Genomic DNA, 17,824 nt, shown 5'->3' on the forward strand with positions numbered 1-17,824 from the left:
TAAAGGATCCCTTCGTCGTGTATTAACAGGTCACGGGCAACACTTTGATCCTTCTTTGGTACAAGATAGTACAAGATATTACCTTAGGATATTGATTCTCAAAAAGATCTGGGATTTTTTGTTTGAGATTAAAAAAGTATATGATGCACAATCAGGCAGTTACATCTTAGTGGTAAGAATTTTTATTTGCTACCACTTATAATATCTGCAGTCCTTCTTTTTTGGATTCGTTTGCTGAAATAAATTCCCTAGTTATTCTTTCAGAAAGGACGTCATCGGGTAAACTTTGCCCAATCACTCGTCGTTTCTTCACATTAAATTTGAGTTTGAACTGGTAACAAACTAGTATTCATTTTCCCTGAGCACTTGGGGGAATTGATCCAATGACTGCTGGAGTGTAGAATGAATTGCGATGGAACGTCTCGTCCTACCTGCTCCTCATTCCCCGTAAGTAATCTGTGTTCACTTCTCTCTGCATCCTGGAATCTTTATATATTCATATATTTATTTATATGTAAACATTCTGAACATATACCAAGCTGTGTACTTCACAGAAATTTTCTTTTAATTTGGTCAGTTTTTTCCCTCTTCCATTTTTTGTTCTTTTCTTCTGAAATTCCTATTTGATAGACGTTTGAGGTTTGGCTCTATCCATCATTCCTACATCACTCTTCCCATTCTTTCCATCCCTATGCTTGTTTTCATGATATTTTTGGGAATCCTACCAGGACATTTATTCTTTAATTGTATGCATTTTGCTTTGGACTGACAGCGTGTATCTCCCAGGAGTTTTAAAAAGAGTGGCTTGGTCTTATCTTATTGAATATTTGAGGACAAAGTTATTACATTTCTTTGGTTGTTATGCTTACCTGAAAATTGTCTTTGCTTTTTTTTTCTATTGACAAGATCTCCTTGGGGTGAGTTAGTTCTTCAGTTTGTTGATTTGATGCTTCTTGTAGGTGTTGGTGTTCTTTCAAAGTTTGGTGATTCTCAGTTATCGATTCATACTCATGTTGAAGGACTGATTGAAGACTGAAAATTTCCTCAATCCAAATGAGAAGTGCTGTTTTCTATTCATGTGCATCTTGATCTCTTCCATCTGCCTTCTATAATTGTGAGGAGAGCAGGATGGGGGAGACTGCTTTACTTTGGGGGTGCCAGAGGGGATTTTTCCCTAACTGGAGCATAGCCTTCTTGGCCTCTCTTGTTACAGTCCTTACTTCAGAATACCCACTTGGAGGCTTCACCTGAAGCTGGGCCAGTTCCAGCTTCAAAGCCTCCATTTCATTGCCCCCCTCACCCCCAGGGTTCTACTCTGCTTCTCATAAATACAAACCAGCAGAAGAGCTTTTCGTTTGTTGAGAGCACAGTTCCTGTGCCTTGTGAGCCTGAAGGAAAGTGTGCAGCTGCCTGGACTCAAATGTACATGAAGATGAGGTGCCCAGGCTACCCTGCTTTTCCAAGACCACCTCCTAATTACTGACACATTTGCCCCAGGTCCCTTTCTAGTACAGTTTGTCTCTGAGCTTCTCTCCTGGGCTGTGGTTTGTTTTTATCTTTTACCTTTGAAGGTCCATTCTTTTCTGTGTACTTTGGGCTGTGTTTTTTTTAAATGCAATTTTATACTTAATTGGATTACATTTGCCTTATGGTTCTCTGCTTCATGTTTTCAGTGTGATTATGGATTGATTCTTTGTTTCCATTGCAAGTACCTTGATATATGCCCTTGTCCCTCACCAAGGCTGTAGGTGTATCTTCTGTGGGATCTCTAGTGTAAGCCTCTTCAGCTCACCTCCAACACCTAGGCTATCTGCTGTGACAGCCACTGGCCACATGTGACCATTGAGCCCTTGATTTCGAAGACTTTGTACAAAGCAAAAGGAATGTAAAGACCTTAATAATAATGTTAATACCAATTAAAGTTTGAAATTTTAATATTTTGGATGCATTGGCTTAAACATAGCATTAAAGTTAATTTCATTTCTTTCTTTTTATTTCTATAATGTTGCTACTGGAAAAGTTAAAATTGTATAATGGCTTGGGTTATATTTCTATTGCTCTACAGTGCAGGAGGCATCATTCCTAAGACAAAATTAGGAGGAGTGGGTTAAGATGATGAGCTGGATATGTAAACACACTTCCTATTTATTCTTGAGTCTCAGCATAAAACACAAAAGTGTAAGATAATTTACACTCTTTAAAAAAGTGGCAGTGCAGACAGGAAGAACACCAGAGGTAACTTTCTTTGGCAGAATTTATGTGATTTAGGGATCTATTTATCATTAGTGGAAAGGCAAAAAAAAGGTTCAGGAAATAATTCAATGTTTCCAACTTGGGAAAATGGGCCAATAGTTGTCCTGTTAATGATGTGCACTGGGAAGCTGTAGAAGGAGAAAAGAGTCTGAGCGAATATGGCAGTGGTGGTGAGAAGATAACGAGTTTGGTTTTGCATTGCAGTGTTTGAGATGTCCCTGGACTGTCCACATGTTCAATAAATAGATGACAGAGTGAGCAATGCTGGGAAAAGGGCATAAGGCTGGAGATAAGAGATGGGAATCTTCACTGGGAGTTGTCGCTGCAGTGGATGAAATCGCCAGGAGCACGCAATGTGAGAGGAGGCCTCAGTGCTGGAGCATCAGGAAGCCCACTACTGAAGAGTGTGCTGATGAGGAAGAGCCTTGAAGGCAAAGAGGGTATCAGCAAGAAGAACCTTCATAAACTTCTACACATGAAGGCCTCACATAGCAATGATACATGGTAGCCACTTAGTGTTTCAGGAGTTACTAGAATACCAGGTGTACTTTAACCAGCGAAGCATGTTATCAATCAAGGGTTTTTAAGAGGTGGCACAAAAACAGGAGAAGGAGAAAGTGCAAACTGTGGACAAAGAGAGTTTGCCCTGGGAACAAGGGAGTCTCACTTTGGTTTTGATTGGAATGAACAAATCTTGCTCTTACTCTTGCGCGCTTATGAAAGATTCTACTAAGAGACTTAACTTAGCCACAGTAGGAAATGTCACCAAATTTATGTGAACTCCAATTTAAAGCAGAGTACAAAGACATTTCAAATCCTAACCACCCGGCCAGAGGGAGATTCCTGTTGTTTTTAAGGCTATAGTGATAGAATTTCAAAGGTGAAAAGATCTCTTTGTAAACAAACAGAGGCATGGATTCACTTTATTTCTTTTCTGTGGCCTATATTTGTAACACAAAACACTGAACAACACCACAAAGCCTAGAATCACTGTCAGAATATCAATATGGGAACTTGGACTAATTCTTAAGTTGAAGTCCAAGGATATTCTGGAGGACCTGAATGAAAAACTTGACCGTGTTTCTAATGTTTTGCAAAAATAAGTAGCCAGACAAGGTTTATGTTGAGCTAAAACCATAGTGGTGGATCCAAAATAAATCTTAAGAACAACATGAAGACAAAGGCATGAGATTTCTGCTTAGCAGCTCAAGCATCTGTTTTTGGAATTTTGGCTTTTGGGATTTAATAACAGATTTAAATGTATGAATTTATCACTGATTGGAACAATCCATTATCTAGATAGTGGAGTAGATTGTGATCAAATTATAACATAATGCCTAAAGAGGCATCAATATGGTGTTGTGGAAAGAACAATAGATTTAAAATTCCTCCACTCAACAACATGCTTGTGTGTGTGTCTACTACCCTGCAAGTACTGTTCTAAAAGAGTACAGGCCAGGCATGGTGACTCACATCTGTAATCCCAGCACTTTGGAAGGCCGAGGTGGGCCAATCACCTGAGGTCAGGAGTTCGAGGCAAGCCTGGCTAACATGGCGAAATCCCATCTCTACTAAAAATACAAAAATTAGCCAGGCGTGGTGGCACGCACCTGTAATCCCAGCTACTCAGGAGGCTGAGGCAGGAGAATCGCTTGAACCCAGGAGGCAGAGTTTGCAGTGAGCCGAGATCCTGCCACTGCACTCCAGTCTGGGCGACCGGGTGAGACTCCATGTCAAAAAATAAAAATAAAAAAAAAATAGAGTACAGCTATTAAGACAAAATCCTGGCCTGCTTGGAGTTAACAATCTAGTTGCCAGATACAGACAAATATTTAAGTAAACAATCATATGAATAATTTTAAATAATAAGTGCCCTGAGGAAAATAAAAATGGGACACAGAATGATAGGGTGGTAGAAACCACATTCGCTAATGTGTTTGGAGGGGAGCACTACAGGGAACAGCAGCTAGAAAGGGTGAAAGCTCAGAGGCTGGAGAAGCTTGTTATGTTCAAGAAGGAGAAAGGGGGCCAGGGTGGCTAGAGTTTCATAGGGCTTGGTGGGTGGGGAAGTAGTAGGAGATGAGGATGGAGAAGTAGTGCTCTATTTGCCTTAAGAAGTTTGTTGGGGGGAAGCCTTTAGCAGGTTTTAACCAGGGAACTGTTATGATCTAATTCACCCTAACACAAAATCACTCCAGCTGCTCAGTGGAGAATGAACCATTGGAGGTAAGAGTGGGAACTGAGGAATGAATTATGAAGCTATTGCCATGGATTAGGGGATGAGAAAAATCTCTGGTTGCAGAAGATGAGATAGTAAAAAGAAATTGAACTAGAAACTGTTTTGGAGCCAAAACTGATCGAAGGGGTTTTGGAAAGGTAGCACAAAAAAGAAATCCAAGTTACAATGGCTTAAGTTTTTGGCCTGAGCAACTGATATATGGGAATGATATCTACTGAGGCAGGAAAGAAGAGACAGAAGTAGGCTTGAGGTAAGTGAGGATTTTGTTTTGGACCTGTTACATTGGAGACGTTTATTAGATATTCAACTGGAGGGGCCGAGTTGGCAGCTGGATTAATGAGTATCAGGTGAGAGGGGATGTCTCAGCTGGAGATAACAGATTTGGATGACGCCAGCATGTTGATGTTATCTGAAGCCTTGGGACTAATGAGATCATCTAGGAATAGGAGAGAAGGTCATCAGGAAAAGAGCTCCTTGGGGCATTCAATATTCTGAGGTCCAAGAGAGGAGGAGGAGGAGGAGGAGAAAGCCAGGTTTTCTAAGAGAAGTGGCCAGTGAAGCAGAAGGGAAACCAGGAGGTGAGGTGGTCCAGGACCTGGAGAAGAGAGTAGTTTAAAAAGAAGGACTAGTCCACCGGCTCAAACTGCTGAGTGACTAATCTTATTTTAATATGTTTGTGTAAATATGGCTGTGCCTGCCTACATTGGTGGAGGGAATGTGCCTACCACATTGTAGAGGGCATTCAATAAATACTAACTTATTTTTCTTTCTCAAAACAGTTGCTGGGCTCCAGCCAGGCACTGGTAGGCACTGAGCACATCAGCAAGGAATGAGAAATAGATTATGAACTGATGAGCTCACAGTGACTTTAACCTTTGCAGATATTTGTCCTGGCATTTGAGAGTTTTATTTAGAACAGTGATTCTCAAGATGTGGTGCCCCGATCAACAGACTCTGCAGAACCTGGGAACTCATTAAAAATGCAAATTCTAGGGCTTCACCCCAGAACTACTGAATCTCAAACTCTGGGGTTGAGGTCCAGGAACCTGAGTTTTAACAAGCCCTGCAGGTGACTCTGATGCCTGCTGAAGTTTGAGAACCACTGGTAAGGAGGAGAGCAGGCTGTCCTCTGCAGAGCTGTCATTTAAGCTCCATTTAAACTTTACAGTCTCTAAAGAGAAAATGTAAAACATAGACGTAATGGTAGTATTGATCACTCTCTGTTTCATTTCTGAAGCCCATACTTGGTTATTTTGTCTTAAAGAGCATTTGACTCTACTTTTGGCTTCAGACTATGTGGAGCTATTTTTAAAAATTTGAGTTTATGTATTTCCACAACTAAGTAAAACTGTTGAGGGCTTCTGAGAAAATCACCCAACTATGCAGATTGATCCCCATACACACATATAGGATAAATGTGTGCCTCTCAACTGCATTGGACACCTAACGCCAAGAGGCAAGCCACACTTCCCTTCTTAGCAGTCCTTCACATTCTCCTTGTAGCTGTTTTGAACATTTCATTTGTCTATTTGCTTATCACTACCAATAAATCATCTTATTGCTTACTCTTCACAGATAAAATAAGTTATTGGAAAAACTTCCTGACACTAATCCAGAATATGTACCTAGCTCTGTCACATCTCTCTGCTTTTGATCATATTTAGATGAAGGAGACATAACTGCTCTAATCTGAGCATAAATTTACTGGGCCTCACCCTGCCCCACTTCTTTCTCCTGTATCTTAAATCCTTCACGGACCCTTAGTATCTTTCCTTTAATATTTAAATATGCTAAGATACTCTTTCATCTTAAAAGGCAACGCTAGATCTTACCCCAATTTCACATCATTTTTACGCAGCTATTGATCTCCACTTTTTATTTTATGCAGTAAAATTTCTAGCACTTGTCTATCTTGTTCCCTTTGTATCCCTATTAATCAGTGTGTCATTGGCTCATGGCAGGCACTCAACTAAGACTTGCTGAATAAAATGGCTAACTATATATACCTTAAAAAAACTTGAAAACACAGAAAGTTGCTGAAAAACATATTTTGGGCAATCTCTTTACCCAAACAGACCATCATAGAAGTTTTAAATAGTTAACATCTTTATATTTGTATTCCTGGCTTTCAAAAGACATATCACAGTCTGATGAAGTTTTAGAAAGAACACAGTAATATTTGAAGGTTGATTTCAAACCAATATTCAATTATTTGTGCAAATATTATTTAGAACAAGTGGAGGTAATTGAAATTCAAAGAAAATGCCTTTCCTGAAAACTTTGAATCATCATACCCAATCAAACTTTTATTGGAACAGCTAATAAGTAATACCATGCAAGGGAGGTTTATTTTTTTCTTCCTTGTCCCTGCCCAGCTATGTGGAACTAATAATCAAAATAATTAACAAGAAGAGAAATAATTAAGAGGACCTGGTAACAAACAAAATTATTGATTTCTTTTGAAGAAAAATGACACGGCATTCTTTCTCCAACTTTCTTTTAAAAGACATTTTGCAGGTGGCAAGAGACCAGCGAGACAACAAAGGAAAGAAGTTAACTAATGAATGAACAGCACTGGGGATGTAGGATGTATATTCTGAAAGAGAAATACTATTTTCCTTAACAATATTCAAAGAAAATTATGATTATTTTGCTACTATGAAAGAGTTTACAAGGAAAAATTTGAAGATTGAAGTAGTTCAACTTTCCAGGTCAAACTATGTGAACTTCCATCTGCCAAATTTTATAGCAATTCTACTATTACAAAACAATATACTAGAAATCTCACTAATGATCACGTAGTCAATCAACACACCAATAATTGTCATCTGAAAAGAAATACAACTTTTAGTCCTTCCTTCTTGAAGACTAAGTGGCAAAGAAAAACAGTGAGGTCTTCTATGGTTACCACTGGTTTTTGCAAAATGTTCTGTCACATTTTATTCAATTAGGCGTTGACTGAGTGTATTACACTGCTGACCAATTCTAGCCGTAGGAAAAGAATATTAAAGAGAAAAGGGTGCTTGTTCTCGAAACAAAATAGATATACACAGAAAGAAGACAGTGGTTTAAGACCTTATTTGTAAAAGAGATCCAGAATAAAGTAAAAGTACCCGTCCTTGCAGAAAAACTGTGGCCCAAGTTATAGCAGTTTCACGATTTCAGTCTATTCTTAAAAAAAAATCCTACCAAAGAAATTAGCACAGATGCAGCTCTTCAGTATTTTATTTTAGTAGTGACTATCCACAAATTATGCAAAATCAAAATTAGGCCCTTAATAAGAGTGCCAGCTTCCTTCTGCCAACTATTCTATGTCTGTCAGCTTGCAGTTAAGGAGGCTCTATCCAGCGATGATCCTTATTTAATTTTTTAATGTGTTTCATGTAAAGGGCCTTTCTTGAATAGAGTATGTAAAGGAAAAGACTCTAGGATTAAATACTTCTGATAAAGGGCCTTCTTAAGACTATCAGTCTTGTCTGTGTCTGTGTGTTAAGATGGAAAGCACACGAAGAGAAGTCAGCAGATTTGTTGTGTTAGGATGTGGGTGTTTAATCAGTGCTTAATACTAGTGGTAAGTTTGATTAATGTTTGTCTTTGTAGGTAAAGCAACAGAACACAGTTTTCCAGAGCAACATGAAGCAAACATATTACAAAAATGAAAATGAAGAATTTAAGATGAGTTGACTACCATTGTACTCCTGCAATTTACCCTTGTCATCCTTCTCTCTTTCATATAAAAATATGATTTTATTGAATTTTATTTTGGCTAAATAATCAGTTTTAGTTTTAAATCTCACAGAGAATAAATGAGATGAATTCTTTGCATATTTTCAAACCTCAGAGTTCCAGGAAAATATGACAACTAGAAACAAAGGAAAAGAAAATAAAACACTTTCATCCCAGTATTCTTATTGAAGCCATTAGGATCAATTTTGTAGCACTAATAATAAAAAGCCCTCCAAAGAAAGAGAGCTTTGGTAATGAACCTTTGTACTTTAACTCAAATACACTGTCAAAAGCGATTTTACAACAAATGTGAGTGCTACAAATTATAGCAAATATATAATAGAAATGTGTGGGACATGAGAGAGAAATGTTGGCCTCATCAAGAAGTACATCTTCTAGAAAATCTAAAAAATAAAGAGAAATGAAGAAGATAAACATCTTGCCCCATATCAGACTGCAAAATAGTAATACAGTTTCACTCTTAGTTTTTAATCAATTAATTATCAAACAGGTACTAAATTTAGAACGAAGGATATGTTATTACTAAATCATATTAGAGATATCTTGACATTAATATTAACATTAAAAATATGCAAGCAAAAGGGGTTTTTCCCCCAAATTGAACTGAAATCCACTTTAATATCAACTGGGTTTCAAGAATAAAATATAAGCCCCTGCCCTAGTTCCGAGGTCCCCATAGGAGCCCTGCACCCTGGGCCTATGAGGTCTGCTTCCGCCCTTGTCTCTGGGCTAGGTATGCATTTATTTCCAGAAGTGGGAAATGCTGGAATACAGATTTAAGGCCTAATCAAGCATTGAGACAGCTGGAACCACCTTCCAATTTCACATCTGTCCTCCTCTAGCACCCCACATCTATTCCACGTTATTGCAACCAAAGTAACAGCCCCCTCCACCTGCCTTCTTTCGGTAGCTACAGCATAACCTCAAGGTCGCTTTTCTCCATCCAGCTTTCAGTCTGTAGCATTGACCTAGAACATGAGCCAGACTCTGGCCTCTGGCAAGAACTTTGCAGTAAATTGTTGACCAGTTTGTGATGGTAGTTTCTATTATTTCTATTCAGAGGTAGGAGTTCTTTTCACGGTAAGTGCTTTCCGTTAGTTTAGCATTAAGTCCTCTAAATCAGTGACTTAACATTTTTTTTGACTGCTACCGATAGTAACAAATTTTACATCCTGACCAGTATATATACAGGTAAATACATACATAAGACATTTATAAAATGTATGCTAACATATATATGACATAATATCACATATGTGTATGTATACCTGAAACATGTTTTGTAAATAAGTCCAATGTATTTTGCCTATTCTATTCTTTTGTTTTTTTCTAAAAAAGTATTGGTATGTGTAATTGACTGGTATGATGCCCCCCCAAGTGTTTGCAGACTGCATTTTATATTGTTCCAAGACTTAACCTTTAAGACCCTTTCTTTTTTATTATACTTTAAGTTTTAGGGTACATGTGCACAATGTGCAGGTTTGTTACAGATGTATCCATGTGCCATGTTGGTGTGCTGCACCCATTAACTCGTCATTTAGCATTAGGTATATCTCCTAATGCTGTCCCTCCCCCCTCTCCCCACCCCACAACAGTCCCCGGAGTGTGATGTTCCCCTTCCTGTGTCCATGAGTTCTCATTGTTCAATTCCCACCTATGAGTGAGAACATGCGGTGTTTGGTTTTTTGTCCTTGTGATAGTTTACTGAGAATGATGGTTTCCAGTTTCTAGTTCAACCATTGTGGAAGTCAGTGTGGCGATTCCTCAGGGATCTAGAACTAGAAATACCATTTGACCCAGCCATCCCATTACTGGGTATATACCCAAAGGACTATAAATCATGCTGCTATAAAGACACATGCACATGTATGTTCACTGCGGCACTATTCACAATAGCAAAGACTTGGAACCAACCCAAATGTCCAACAACGATAGACTGGATTAAGAAAATGTGGCACATATACACCATGGAATACTATGCAGCCATAAAAAATGATGAGTTCATGTCCTTTGTAGGGACATGGATGAAACTGGAAACCTTTAAGACTCTTTTGTCCATCTATCCTTTGGTAAGCTAAGCTGTACTAAGGATAACATAGAGAAATATCAGTGTATCCAAAAAGGATTCCTGGCTGATGGTTTTGAAGAGTCACAGGGCTATAGGTTTAGAAAATCTTGTTCTCTAAATAGCAATAAAAATTAAACCTGGCAAATTCTTAAGTATCTTTCATTAAGCAATCCATGGGGTTCTATATTAATAAGCATAATAATTTTCATGACAGCCTCAGTGGATATTGAGGGACAAGAACAATTCAAAACCAGGGTTTTATGCAACTGTAAAGTGCTGGTCCAGTTGAGTCAGGGAGGATCCTGTGAATTAACTAAGGGAAGACTCTTTACTTGGGTTCTCATCAGCAGACCATGAATAGCTTTGGTCATTTAACAGTGTCCAACTAACAGGATAACAATCCTGTAATGTGTAAGTTTTCAGTTTTCAAGGATATATCTAAAGAAGTGTTTTCAATTAAAATATTACAGTTTACCTTGTTTTAAAATTTTTTATGAGTTTATAAATTCTATAATACCACTTATAAAAAATACAACACCTCAAGGCGTGTATAAAAAAAATTATATCACTAGGCCAGGCATGGTGGCTCACGCCTGTTACCCCAGCATTTCCGGAGGCCAAGGTGGGAGGATCACTTGAAGCTGGGAGTTCGAGACCAGCCTGGGCAACATGGCAAAATCCTGTCTCTATTTAAAAATAATTTTAAAAAATTATATGTATCTATATCAGTTTATATATAACTCTCCCTAGTCCTCTGGTTGATTCATTCTGTCTTTTCTGTCTTCAGTTATTTATACTCAAACATGTTTCCCTGGTGTGTTTGAGGCAGTTGAGTCATACACACACACTCTCTTTCTTTCTTTCTCATAGTTTTAGAATTATACAGTGTTTGGGATATAGATAAGTAGATCTGTGGGAACCTGATTATTAAGTGACTAGGTTCAGTCTCTGGCATCAGATAGTCCTAACTAATCTATTTTTTAAGAAGCAAGTATTGAGCACCACTGTCCATGTAGGAACTTTGTTATGTTGAGTTCTCAGCTTTCCTGAGACTCCTGTGACACCATCACAGCAACATGACACCTCAGGGAGGGAGGTTTGGGCAAATCACACTGGCTCCCCCTGCCCTGGCCAGCAACACTGAAAGGCAGATGGGCGGGGAGGTGCCTATCCCTAGCCTGAAGCCAAATGAATTTCTTTTCTGTTCCCCAATCTGTGTTTAGAGACCCAAAGAATAAGCCCATAGGATAGAGGACTTTTATTCCGAAAGAGGCTCTATTCTACATTAATTAGGCTTCAGACTCCAAAAGGACAACAAGCGTGAGCTCAAGTAAGCAAAGCCTTTTTGCTGCAGGGTGTTGTGTCTAATAGCTAATTTAAAAATATCAACAAATCACTGTCCAAAGAAACTTAATTCTGGGACTATTAAGGTATTATCATCTGGCTGTTTTTATTCAAGTTGAGTAATCCAATATTTATTGAATACTTACTATGTACAAAATAATTTCCTAGATTCTATAAGGAACACAGAGAAACTAAGATGGTCCTACCTTCAGGCCGCTGCTATCTAATTAGAAAAAAACCATTTTCAGTAAAAGAGAATAGTCAGAATAGCCACAGCCAAAAAAAAAAAAAAAAAAAAGTCAATACATTTGCTTTAAGCAGGCTGTAAGATTTATCTGGAGCCAATGACAAATAATAAGCTACTAGTCATTTCCGTCCTGGAAGCTGCAATTCATCTCAGCTTGTATGAGCTCCATCACCTTTGTGCTCCTGTTACTCCTGGTTTGGAACTCAATTTCACTTTAGGAGGGGAGTGGTGGAGTATATGGTTCCTGCTCAGGCTTTAGGAGCCAGGGCTTCCCTAGTTCACCTGTGGTTCCTGTGTGAGCATCCCCTAGGGAACATGCTGGAAGGCTTCCAACTCAACTACATTTCTTCTGCCAGTGTTGTTGGCAGGCCAACTGAGAGTCTTCTCCAAATTGCCTGCCAAATTTTTTTCCCTCAATTTTAGATAATTTTATTCTTTCTGAAACCTGACAAACTAGATCTAGGCTAGAAAGTTCCGGGGAAGGCCCAGGGCTCGGGATCCATGTTAATTAGCTGAGGGTTCACAAGGAAAACACAGCAGAAGATAATACTGTAGAGTCATGCACAGTTGAACAATGAGGATACGTTCTGAGACATGTGCTGCTGTTGTCCTTGTGTGAACATAGAGTGGACTTAGATGGACCTAGATGGCATAGCCTACCACACTCTCAGGCTATATGCTAAAGCCCATCGCTCCTAGGCTACAAATCTGCACAGCATGTGACTGTCCTGAATACTGTAGGCAATTGTAACACCGTGGGAAGTATTTGTGTATCTAACCCTATCTAAACATAGAAAAGACACAGTAAAAACACTTTATTTATTTTTTTGAGATGGAGTCTCACCCTGTCGCCAGGCTGGAGTGCAATGGTGCGATCTCGGCTCACTGCAACCTCTGCCTCCTGATTTCAAGCAATTCCCCTGCCTCAGCCTCCCGAGTAGCTAGGACTACAGGCGCCCGCCACCACACCCAGCTAATTTTTTTGTAATTTAGTAGGGACTGGATTTCACCATGTTGGCCAGGATAGTCTCAATCTCCTGATCTTGAAAACACGTTCTTATAATCTTATGGGACCACTGTCCTATAGGCGGTTCATCCTTGACCTAAATGTAGTTGTATTGCACGTGACTGTATTAAGATCTTTTAATTCAGGGCTTTTAAATATTTTCAAAAGAACTTTTAACTTCCTAAGAGAAGCTTCAGATTTCAATAGTTCTTCACACAAAAGATCTCACTTTCCAAGGAGAGAAAAAATCCAGCTTTTCCATGAATATATCATGGGTTTGCTTCACTCTCAGCATGGCCACTCTTTGCTTTTCTTTTTTACTGGACTGTTTGCCCTGGTGTTCCTGCTTTGGTTAAAAGTGAAACATAAAGAACTTATTATTAATCAGGTAAATGAAAGTATGACACTGAAAACATTCAATGTCAAAAGACCTAATATAGAAAAGAGGTTTTAGGTGATTGAAACAGGGAAGAGGACAGTATAAGATTCATATTGATGAGTAGTATTTTACAATTTGTAAATAAAAAATATAAAAGCAATACATAGCATGGAATATTATTCAGTCTTACATAGGTAAGAAATCCTGTCATATAGTACAACATGGATAAATCTTGAGGATATTATGCTAAAGTGAAATAAATCAGTCTCAAAAAGACCAACCCTGTATGATTCTACATATATGAGGTAACTAAAGTAGTCAAATTCATAGGCACAGAAAGTGGAATGGTGATTGCCAGGGGCTGGGCAAGGGGAAATAAATGGGGAGTTGTTATTTAATGGGTACAGAGTTTCAGTTTTGCAAGATGAAGATTTCTGGAAATCTGTTGCACCACAGTGTGAAGGTACTTAACACTGTGGAACTGTACACTCAAAGAAAGTAAGGATGGTTATTTTTATGTGTTTTTTAATTACAATTAAAAATAAAAATTATATATATAAATATATATGCAAAACAAACACTTCCTACAACTCACTAACAAAACAAACATCCCCATTAAAAATGGGCAAGGAAATTGAATGGGCCTTTCTCCAAACACGATATGCAAGTGGCCCATCAATACATGAAAAGATGTTCAACATCGCTAATCATTAGGGCAATGCAAATCAAAACCACAGTGAGATACTGCTTCACAGCAGTTAGGATGGTTATTATTTAAAGAAACAGAAAGTGGGTGTTGGCAAAGATGTGGAGAAATTGGAACCCTTGAACGCAGTCACTGTGAAAAATGGCTTGGTGGTTGTTAAAAAAATTAAACACAGAATTACCATATGATCCAGCAATCCCACTATGGGTATATACTGAAAAAAATGGAAACTAGGGATTTAAACAGATAGTGGTACACCCATGCTCATAGCAGCATTATTTACAATAGCCAAAAAGTGAAGCAACCCAAGCGTCCTTAGAAGAATGAATAGATACAAAATGTGATGTGCATATAGAATAGAATATTATTTAGCCTTAAAAAGCCAGGAAATTCTGACACATCCTACAACATGGATGAACCTCGAAGACATTGTGCAAAGTGAAATAAGCCAGTCACAAAAACACAAATATTGTATAATTTAATTTACATGAGGTACCTAGAGAAGTCAAATTCATAGAGTCAGAAAGTAGAATAGTGGTTACCATGGCCTGGGGGAGAGGGAATGGAAAGTCAGAGTTTAAGGGGTACAGAGTTTCCACTTGGGAAGATGAACAGGTTCTGGAGATGGATGGTGGTGATGGTTGTGCAACAATGTGAAATCCTTAATGCCACTAAACTGTACACACTGAGGTTGGGAGTTTGAGACCAGCCTGACCAACACGGAGAAACCCGTCTCTACTAAAAATACAAAAAAAAAAAAAAAAAAAAAAAATTTGCCAGGCATTGTGGTGCATGCCTGTAATCCCAGCTCCTTGGGAGGCTGAGGAAGGAGAATCACGTGAACCCGGGAGGTAGAGGTTGCATTGCACTCCAGCCTGGGCAACAAGAGTGAAACTCTGTCTCAAAAAAAAAAATGGTTAAAAGGGTAAATTTTATGTTATACATATTACCATAATAACAAATGCATTAATGAAAATATAGAGAATAGAAAAAATGAAGTAAATATCACCCATAATTCTTAGCACCCTAGCATACCACTGTTATGTTTTCTTCTGGTGTTCTCTGTTCCCTGCATATTTTTATATAGTATTAATTTTCTTCATGTTACTGGGAAGTCTTTGTAATTATTAAATCTATACCTATATCAAGAGAAAATTACTGTTTATTTCTTTTTCATTTGGAAAATAATTTGAGGCTAAATTATTTGTACTTATAACTTTGTGCTTATGACTTTTTACATTATTTTCTTAGGAGAATGTCCTGTAATGAAATCTTGGAGTTAAAGGCATGAATCCATTTTTAGCATTTAATATACAAGAAAAATTGATTTTCAAAAACTCTGTATTAAATTATAACGTTATCAGCAAGTTATAAAGGTACTATTCTCATCATGACCTCATCAAAGATTAGGTCATACCATTTTTAAAATCTGTTAATTTAATAGGAAAAATATATCTCATGATTTAAATTTGCATTTCTCTTACATTACAAGTAAGGTTAAATTGTTAAAAGGTTTCAATACAATTCTTTAGTAGCTATACAATCTTTTTAAAAAATTGTCTTGACACAATTTCTGCTGACTTGTTAATAGCTTTGATTGATTCTTCTTATTTTATTTATTTATTTTTATTCATTTTTAAGACAGAGTCTCACTCTGTCGCCCAGGCTAGAGTGCAGTGGTGCCATCTCGGCTTACTGCAACCTCTGCCTCCCAGGCTCAAGCAATTCTCCTGCCTCAGTATCCCAAGTAGCTGGGACCACAGGCGTGTGCCACCACTCCCAGTTAATTTTTGTATTTTTAGTAGAGATGGGATTTTCCCACGTTGCCCAGGCTGGTATCGAACTCCTGAGCTCCAGTGATCTGCCTGCCTCGGCCTCTCAAAGTGCTGGGATTACAGGTGTGAGTCATTTCACCCAGCCTTACTATTTTTAAACTGTATTAAAATGCTGAAATGTTAGTTAATGAATTATGTTTATTCTGTTTTTTTTTGTTTTTTTTCTGAGTACAGGGGACTTTATTGATGTATGCAATGAGGTAGGGCTCCCCTAGGTCTCACCCTCTTCAGGGAGTCTGCATGGAAACTGTGAGGAGGGGAGAGTCTCAGTGTTGTGGGGGACTGAGTGTGGCAGGGACTCCCCGTCTCTCTTCCTCTTGTGCTCTCGCTGGGGCTGGTGTCCAGCTAGCTGCTACTCCTTGGAGGCCATGTGGACCATGAGGTCTACCACCCTGTTGCTGTAGCCAAATGCATTGTCATACCAGGAAATAAGCTTGACAAAGCGGTTGTTGAGGGCAATGCCCACCCCAGCTTTGAAGGTGGAAGAGTGGGTGTTGCTGTTAAAGTCAGAGGCGACAACCTGGTGTTCAGTGTAGCCCAGGATGCCCTCAAGGGTCCCCTCTGATGCCTGCTTCACCACCTTCCTCATGTCATCATATCTGGCAGGTCAGGTCCATGACCAACACATTGGTGGTGGAGGCAAGGAAGGCCATGCCAGTAAGCTTTCTATTCAGCTCCAGGACAACTTTGCCTACAGCTTTGATAGCACCAATAGATGCAGGGATGATGTTCTGGAGAGCCCCGTGGCTGTCATGCCAGTTTCTTGAAGGGGTCATCCACAGTTTTCTGGGTGGCAGTAATGGCATGGACCATGGTCATGAGTCCTTCCACGATTCCAAAGTTGTCATGGATGACCTTGGCTGGTGGGGGGCAAAGCAGTTGGTGGCACAGGAGGTGTTGCTGATGATCTTGAGGCTGTTTTCATACTTCTCATTGTTCATGCCCATCAGCAGAGGGGGCAGAAATGATGACCCTTTTGGTACCCCCTGCAAGTGAGCCCCAGCCTTCTCCATGGTCATGAAGACACTAGTGGACTCCACAATGTACTCAGTGCCAGCATCCTCTCATTTAATTTTGGTGGGATCTCGCCTTGGATGATGAGTCATGCAATTTCCATTGATGACGAGCTTCCCATTCTCAGTCTTGATGGTGCTGTGGAATTAGCCATGGGTGGAATCATACTGGAACATGCAGACCATGTCGTTGAGGTCAATGAAGGGTAACCGATGGTGACAATATCCACTTTACCAGAGTGAAAAGCAGTTCTGGTGACCAGGTACCCAATATGACCAAGTTCGTTGGTCATATAGCCTTCACCTTTACCATGGTGTCTCAGGCACATGGCTGATCCTGCATAAGAATATTTAGCTGTCTGTCAAATGGGAGGAGCAGAGAGCCTGATTCTTACTTTTATGGTTTCTTCTATTGTTCCAAAGCTCTTCCCGGTCTAGAACTTTCGAAGACGATTCAATTTTCCCCCTGGTTTTTTTATGGGTTGATGTTGCACACTTAACTTCTTCTATTTAGAATTTACTATGTTGTATAGGACAGATCTTGATGGACAGAGGCAGAGGAGGGGGAACAGCATTAGTGAGGTTTTAGAGGAAGAATTAAATGAAAAGTATGTGGAAAGTGTACGTATGTAAATCCACCTCTCTGGTGAAATGACCACATTGAGTAATAAAGACATACCTATCTGTCCATCAACAGATAAATGAATAAATAAAATGTGGTATATATAAACAATGGAATACTGCAAAGCCATAAAAAGAAGAAAATGCTGTCATTTGCACAACATGGATGAACTTGGATGACATTATGCTAAATGAAATAAGCCATGCACAGAAAAACAACTATGGTCGTGCACCACACAATAATGTTTCGGTCAACCACAGACTGCATTGCATGTACAGTGGCAGTCCCATGACTATAAAGCCCTATTTTTACCATGTTTTTTCTATGTTTAGACGCACAAATATTTACCATGGTGTTACAATTGC

At 39.0% G+C, this 17,824-nt stretch overlaps 1 protein-coding gene and 1 pseudogene across 3 annotated transcripts in view; both read right to left on the reverse strand.

The window, feature by feature from the left end:
- DLGAP1 (DLG associated protein 1) overlaps positions 1–17,824 on the reverse strand; it is a 988,253-nt gene that overhangs the window by 480,237 nt on the left and 490,192 nt on the right. The window lies entirely within an intron of this gene.
- LOC105739676 lies at positions 15,881–17,546 on the reverse strand (annotated as a pseudogene).

The sequence above is a fragment of the Nomascus leucogenys genome, chromosome 4 (genome assembly GCF_006542625.1).
Source record: "Nomascus leucogenys isolate Asia chromosome 4, Asia_NLE_v1, whole genome shotgun sequence".
NCBI lineage: Eukaryota > Metazoa > Chordata > Mammalia > Primates > Hylobatidae > Nomascus > Nomascus leucogenys.